Raw genomic sequence first — 7,652 nt, 5'->3', positions numbered from 1 at the left:
TCTTGTCATCTTCTTTCACTTCTTGAATTTCCCATTTTCTCTTTTTGTTGTTGTCCTTCTTAAGTTTAGGACAATCCCTTTTGTAGCGTCCATATTCTTGGCATCCAAATCATTAGACTTTGGACATGTATTGGCCCCAACCAATTTGTTACTTTCCTTGCAAAAAGACGCTGAGGTATACTTAGAAGGGGACATATACTTACTTGATAGAGTTTGAGATGTAGTGAACTTGCTTTCTTCATGAAGACTTGATGGCTTGCCTTCCTTAGATCTTGATGTTCTTCAAGTTGCTTTCTTCAAATGGACTTGCTTGATGACTTGACTCGTAGTGCCTTTCATTTTTCAAGATGGTGTAGCTTGATGTATGTCCCTCTTTGATTTGTTCTTCTTGTAGGTGCCTTTATACAAGGCATTTATTCTTGCTTTGTAGTCTTCCATGATGAATGATAGATGGTAGACCTTCTTGTCCTTGATGTGATTGTGACTTCTTGGCTTGATGCTTCAACCTTGCAGATGTTCTTGAGATTCTCTTTCCTTGATGTGTCACCTTAGCTCCAATACCGCGTTGAAGAATCAGGGGCAATGGGGTATACCGGGATTCTTCTAGACTTGGTAACAATCTATGAAGCTCTGTTACAATTTATCTTGTTATATTAATCTTCTTCTCTTCTTATTAATGCATGTGTGTTTAATTCATCAAACTGGTGCCCGAAACATAAGAAAAAGAACACAAGATGTTGGATTTCTGCCAGGGAAAAACCTCTCTCTCTCAAAGAGGAAAACCCTTTTGTAAATTTCTCTTATTGAAGCTTCTTATTGGTCATTGTGAAGCCCTAGACCCTTGACAATAATATCCTCCAAGCACAAGTCGAGTCCTTCCTCCTCTATGCACTTTCTTTCTTCAGCACTTCGTTCCCTGGCACTGTGTCCTTTCAACTTTTGATAGTCCATGGTGGAATATCTCTAGAAGAGACTCCAACCTTTGATCCTTAGTGAGATCCTTTACCAATGAAGAAATCTTCATTCTCTTGATCAACTGAGCCTTTTTCTTGATGTGAGGTTGCAAACTCGATGTACACCAAATTTACTACACCTGGGGTGATTTCCATCGCGCCGAGACATGGAAAACCCAAATTTCCTGCACTTGGGAGGCTTTCAACAAGGTGGGACATGGAATCCTCGGGTTCCCTACAATTTGGCGTCTTTTATCGAGGAGGGACTGGGAGACCCCATGTCACGCTCCTATCCTAGTGGTAGTATTTCAACCACATATAAGTGGGTGCGGCACTGCTGTACTTTTTCCTTTTACCAATACTTGAGTACACGGTCTGCACCTACTTCAACACTCAGTCAATTTTCCAATACGTGTTCTTAACAATGCAACGAAAATAAATTACCATAAGTTTATCTTCTTCAATTATTCTTTCAACCTGTCACGTGGTCATGATGCATTCCCTGCAGCCTGCACGACACAACTCCACACCTAAACTGTGAACCTGTCTTCCCGAATTTCCATTCCACGGTGCCCAAACTCTGCCATCGGTGGGGTCCATAGTGAGGGTGCATGACCCACATGCAGCACGACCTGCCTAACCAGACGGTAACCCACCCCACTCTGCATGTCCGCACTACCAAGTCCAACCTGCCCACTATAATCCACCGGCCAGTGTAGGCCTCTCACTCGTGTCCTTCTCTTCCTTCCGTTGTTTCCCAACTCCTTCCTTCGCACTTGTTCTATGATGTGCAAGTCTGAGTTCGATGTCCCTTCCTTGAATGCCATCCTCCTTACTTATACGCATCCTTTCACCTAAGGGCCATGTCTCTCGAGGATAACAAGGGTTAGCTCCATCAACATGCATGCCCGGTTGACTTGCCACATAACCTCCACACACCCCATTTCAATGAACCGCTGCGTCCCTTCGTGTGCATCATTGCACCCATGGGTCGGCTCCAACACTTCACCGATTACACTCGTCGCCACACGTCGCACACCTGCTCGCATCCTAACTCTTACACACATGGTCACCTCTTTCATCCAGGCACCCAACAAGGGTCACCTGCGTGCCTTCCTTCGGTGACTCGCCCATCATGCAGGTATCAAGGGGTGTGCTCCATGCCCAACACGGCGCGCCCACTATGAGTGCACCCATCACCATCACGCATAAGCAAATGTCGTGCCAAGTCTTCTCATATAACTCAGTGCTCACCAGAGTTGCATATAACCAAATGCAGGCACCCGTACTACGGGTTCAATCTTTCGACTCTCTCAGCCGCTCCTGACTTGAATACCTTACACCCCCCACGTATGTGGTAGAGGTTTCTGGCGCAATGGGACATGGAAACCATAGATTTCGCGCACTTGGGAAGTTGTCATCACAACGTGGGATGGAAACCCTACTTTCCACGCACTCTGATAGCTCCCATCACAATGAGGCATGGAAACCCCAAGTTCTAGAGATAGACCAGGCAAGTGGTTTCCACCCCGCCGCGAAATGGAAACCCTGAGCTCGCAAGACTTAGGTGGTTCTTCATCGTTCCAAAACATGGAAACCATGAGTTCCATAAACATTGGTGATTTCGGTCATGTTACGATATGGAAACCCAAGTTCCTCACACCGGGGCCATGGTTCTTGCCCAGGCGGGAGATGGAGACCCCAGAGGTTCCCGGAATTAGGCGGTTTCCCTCATGCCACAAAACAGAAGCCCACAGGTTCCACGGACTTGGGTGGTTCTCTGTTGTTCCGCGACATGGAAACTTGAGTTCCCTCCATCGAGGTCACAGTTCCTGTCGTGGTGAGACATGGAAGACCCCGAGTTTCCCACAATTGGGTAGTTTTCATCATGCCATGAAATCGAAAGCCCCGTGTTCAGTAGACTTGGGTGATCGTTCCCTGTCGCGCGATGACATGGAAACCTGAAGCTCCCCAAACTTGGGTGGTTGTTCCCTGTCGCACAATGACATGGAAACCCGAAGCTCCCCAAACTTGGGTGGTTGTTCCCTATCATTAGATGACATGGAAACTTGAAGCTCCCCAGACTTGGGCGACAGTTTTAGCCGTGGTGTGAGCGACATGGGAACCTTGTGTTTCCCAGACTTGGGTAGCAATTTTTGTCATGACACGAAATGGAAACCCCGTGTGTCCACTGACTTGGGTAGAAATTTCCATCGCGCCATGAAATGGACACCCTGAGTTCCTTGGACTGTGGCAGCTTTTCGTCACTCCACGACATGGAAATCTAAAGTTCCATAGACTCTTGGGAAATTCAGGGTGTGTTGTGACATCGAAACCCCATGTTTCCCAGAATTGGGTGGTTTTCGTCGGTGGTTCTGATCGCACCACGATATGGAAACTGCGAGTTCTCTAGACTTGGGCAGTGGTTTCGAAACACCCCAAGTTCCCAAGACTTACGAGTTGGTTTGCATCATCACGGAAACCCCAAGTTCGCCGCGGTGGAGCATTGTTGAAAACCTCGGGTTTCCATCATGCCGTAAAATGCGTAAACCTGTGGTTCCATTAAGGGCGAGACATGGAAACCTCAAGTTTCCCTAGGCATGGGTGCCAGGGCATGACATGGAAACCCTGACTTTTTCCAGGCTTGGGCACCGCCAGTTTCGGTCATGGCACGACATGGAAATTCCAAGTTTCCCAAGCTTGGGTGCTAGGGAGTGACATGGAAACCCCAAGTTTGCCCAAGGTTGGGCGCCGCCAGTTTCTGTCGTCGCATGACATGGAAACCCCAATTTTTTTTGTGCCAGGTAGAAGCCCCAAATTTTAGGAGCCGGGTGGAAACCCCAAATATTGGGTGTTGGGGCACGGTATGGAAACCCCAATTTTTCCCATGCTTGGGCACCTTTTTCGTCGCAATGTGGAAACCCCAAATTTTGGGTGCCGGGGCATGACATGGAAACCCCAAAATTTTGGGTGCCGAGGCGTGATATAAAAACCCAAAAATTTTGGGCGCTGGAGTGCGACATGGAAACCCCGATTTTCCCGGGCTTCAGCGCCTTTTCCGTCGCAGCATGGAAACCCCAAATTTCCCACCCCCAAGCACTAAATAATTGTCATCTAGAGGAAGAGGCAAAGGCGTGAGAGTAGGAGGGTTGTTTGAATTTTTTTCTCACAAGAGCGAAGCTCTGAATCGAGGCAACCAAGGGCTGAATCTCAATGGATCATGGCAGCAAGGCCACTCTACAACTTACAATGCCCCGTCACGTATTTAAGTCATCTACAAAGGATTCTTCTCAACGATTGTTTGGAATTGAACTTCAAAGTTGCCCTGACCGAGAGGCTTCACGGTCGCAGTTTGCAAATGACACGGGCCCCTGGGGGAGACAAAGCGACACCCCTACTACGGGTCGAGATACAGTCAAAGAGTGACATGCACCACTTCTAGCGTGGATTCTGACTTAGAGGCATTTAGTCATAATCCGACACACAGTATCTTCGTGCCACTAGCTTTTCAACCAAGTGCGATGACCAATTGTGTGAATCAATGGTTCCTCTCATACTAAGTTGAATTACTATTGTGGTGCAGTTCATCAGTAGGGTAAAACTAACCTGTCTCACGACGGTCTAAACCCAGATCATGTTCACTATTGGTGGGTGAACAATCCAGCACTTGGTGAATTCTGCTTCACAATGGTAGGAAGAGCTGACATCGAAGGATCAAAAAGAAATGTCGCTATGAACGCTTGGCTACCACAAGCCAGTTATCCCTGTGGTAACTTTTCTGACACCTCTAGCTTCAAATTCCAAAAATCTAAAGGATTGATAGGCCACACTTTCACGGTTTGTATTCGTACTGAAAATAAAAATCAATTGAGCTTTTACCCTTTTGTTCCACACGAGATTTATTTTCTTATTGAGCTCATCTTAGGACACCTGTGTTATATTTTAACAGATGTGCCGCCCCAGCCAAACTCCCCACCTGATAATGTCTTCAACCTAGATCAACCCACCGAAACATGCCTTAAGGCAAAAAATAGGGGCAGTGCCCCATATTTGCCCCACAAAATAAGTAAAATAACGTTAAAAGTAGTGGTATTTCACTTGCACCAAAAACGGCTCCCACTTATTCTACACCTCTCAAGTCATGTCATAAAGTCGGACTAGAGTCAAGCTCAATAGGGTCTTCTTTTCCCGCTGATTCTGCCAAGCCCATTCCCTTGGCTGTGGTTTAGCTAGATAGTAGATAGGGACAATGGGAATCTCGTTAATCCATTCATGTGCATCACTAATTAGATGACGATGCATTTGGCTACCTTAAGAGAGTCATAGTTACTCCCACCGTTTACCCGTGCTTGGTTGAATTTCTTCACTTTGACATTCAGAGCACTGGGAAGAAATCACATTGTGTCAGCATCCATAGGGACCATCACAATTATTTGTTTTAATTAAACGGTTGGATTCCCCTTGTCCGTACCAGTTTTGAGTCGACTGTTCGATGCCTAGGGAAAAGCCCCCGGCAGGGGGCATTCTACACCCGTAACCCAATCGGCACACGACTGCTTGCCCTCCCCGTGAGAGCAGCTCAAGTAGACTGCCGATAGCCCATGAGTTGAGGGTGCAGATCCCTAGGTCCAGGCCTCAGAGCCAATCCTTTTCTCGAAGTTACGGATTCATTTTCCGACTTCCCTTACCTACATTGTTCTATTGACCAGAGGATGTTCACCTTGGAGACTTGATGCGGTTATGAGTACAACCAGGCATGAATGGTAGTCAGTCCTCTAGATTTTCAAGGGCCACTGAGGGCACACTAGACACTGCAAGATGGGTGGTGCTCTTCCAGCTGCTGGTCCCTATCTCCGTGTGAACCGATTCTAGGGTGGGCAAGCTGTTAAAAAGAAAAGATAACTCTTCCTGGGGCCCCTGACGACATCTCTAGATTTCCTAACGTTGCCACCCGCCGCCATGTCCCAGTTCAGGAATATTAACCCGATTCCCTTTCAATGCTTGTGCAGAGTGCACCCTTGATACAAGGCTTCCCCATCTCTTAGGATCGACTAACTCATGTCCAAGTGTTGTTCACATGGAACCTTTCCCCACTTCAGTCTTCAAAGTTCTCATTTGAATATTTGCTACTACCACGAAGATCTACACCGGGGGGCCAATCCACCCAAGCTCATGCCCAAGGTTTCTGAATGACCCCTGCATCCTCCTACTCATCAAAGCTAGGAAATTGCTTCGACGGTCGAGTATAGGTTGCGCGCTTCAACACCATCCATTTTTGGGGCTAGTTAATTCGGCAGGTGAGTTGTTACACACTCCTTAGTGGATTTCGACTTCCATGACCACTGTCCTGTTGTCTTATCAACCAACACCCTTTGTGGGATCTAGGTTAGCATGCAATTCAGCACCATAACTGGACTTTTGGTTCATCCCGCATCGCTAGTTCTTCTTACCAAAAATGCCTACTTGGAGCACTCGATTCCACGGCACGGCTCAATGCTGCAGCCACACCCTCTTACCTATTTTATGTTTGGAATAGGTCGAGGGAATTATGCCCTCGATGCCTCTAAACATTTTATTTACCTGATAAAACTCGCTATGCTGATGGAAACTTTGGAGGGAACCAACTACTAGATGGTTCGATTAGTCTTTCACCCCTATACCCAAGTCAGACGAATGATTTGCACGTTAGTGTTGCTACGAGCCTCCACCAGAGTTTCCTCTGGCTTCACCCTGCCCAGGCATATTTCACCATCTTTCGGGTCCCAACAGGTGTGCTCACACTCGAACCCTTTGCATAAGCTCAAGGTCTATCGATGATGCACGCCCCCAAAGAGGGGATCTCACCTGTCAGCTTCCTTGCACCTCGCATGTTTTCAAACCTGCCGACTCGCACACATGCTAGAAACCTTGGTCTGTGTTTCAAGATGGGTTGAATGGAAAGCCCGCCAACCAACACCACGAGCGTGCAGGTGCACACGGTCTGCCACAACATTGCACGCTTCATTTCTCAACCACCGTAATGGAAAACTAACAAGTAGTAATCCACCCGCGCTTGTGACAATGCAGTAGCCTATGTTGGTTTTCACCTCAAGTCGAGCGGCGGACCAGCCTGAGCCATTCCACATTCGACCGAGACGCATCAACAACCTCCATTTGATTCCCTCCTGGCAATTTAAAGCACTCTTTAACTCTCTTTTCAAAGTACTTTTCATCTTTCCCTCACAGTACTTGTTCACTATCAATCTCTCACTCGTATTTAGCCTTGGATGAAATTTACCACCCAATTAGGGCTACATTCCCAAACAACCCAACTCGCCGACAATGCCTCGTGATGCGGCAAGGTCCTGACCTGATAGGGCTGTCACCCTCTCAGGTGCCCCCTTCCAAGGGACTTGGCCTAGGTCCACCACTGAGGATGCTTCTACAGTCTACAATTCAGGCAACGTTGCTGCCCGATTTTCACACTGGGTCCTTCCCGATTCGCTCACCGCTACTACAGGAATCCTTCTAAGTTTCTTTTCCTCGGCTTAATTATATGCTTAAACTCAGTGGGTGTTCTCACCTGAGCTGAGGTCGAAATTTGGAGCTAAATCAGCCCTACTTGATGGGAGGACAAGAAAGAGCAAAGCAAGTTTGAGCGATGCCACACAAAGCCCGCATCAGCTAACACTGACTGCCCATCCAAGGGGACAAGACCAC

At 47.4% G+C, this 7,652-nt stretch overlaps 1 non-coding gene across 1 annotated transcript; it reads right to left on the bottom strand.

Annotated features, from left to right (window-relative positions):
- Positions 1-4,135: 4,135 nt before the first annotated feature.
- LOC149152326 (25S ribosomal RNA) lies at positions 4,136-7,529 on the bottom strand. The gene has a single exon (XR_016263916.1). It is a non-coding gene; the product is annotated as a 25S ribosomal RNA (ribosomal RNA).
- Positions 7,530-7,652: the final 123 nt, after the last annotated feature.

Source organism: Pinus tabuliformis, chromosome 9 (genome assembly GCF_031772625.1).
Source record: "Pinus tabuliformis cultivar Carrire ecotype Pingquan chromosome 9, CPIR1, whole genome shotgun sequence".
Taxonomy (NCBI): Eukaryota; Viridiplantae; Streptophyta; class Pinopsida; order Pinales; family Pinaceae; genus Pinus; species Pinus tabuliformis.
The sequence above is the reverse complement of the archived record's forward strand: the minus strand, read 5'-3'. Positions and strand labels throughout refer to the sequence as shown.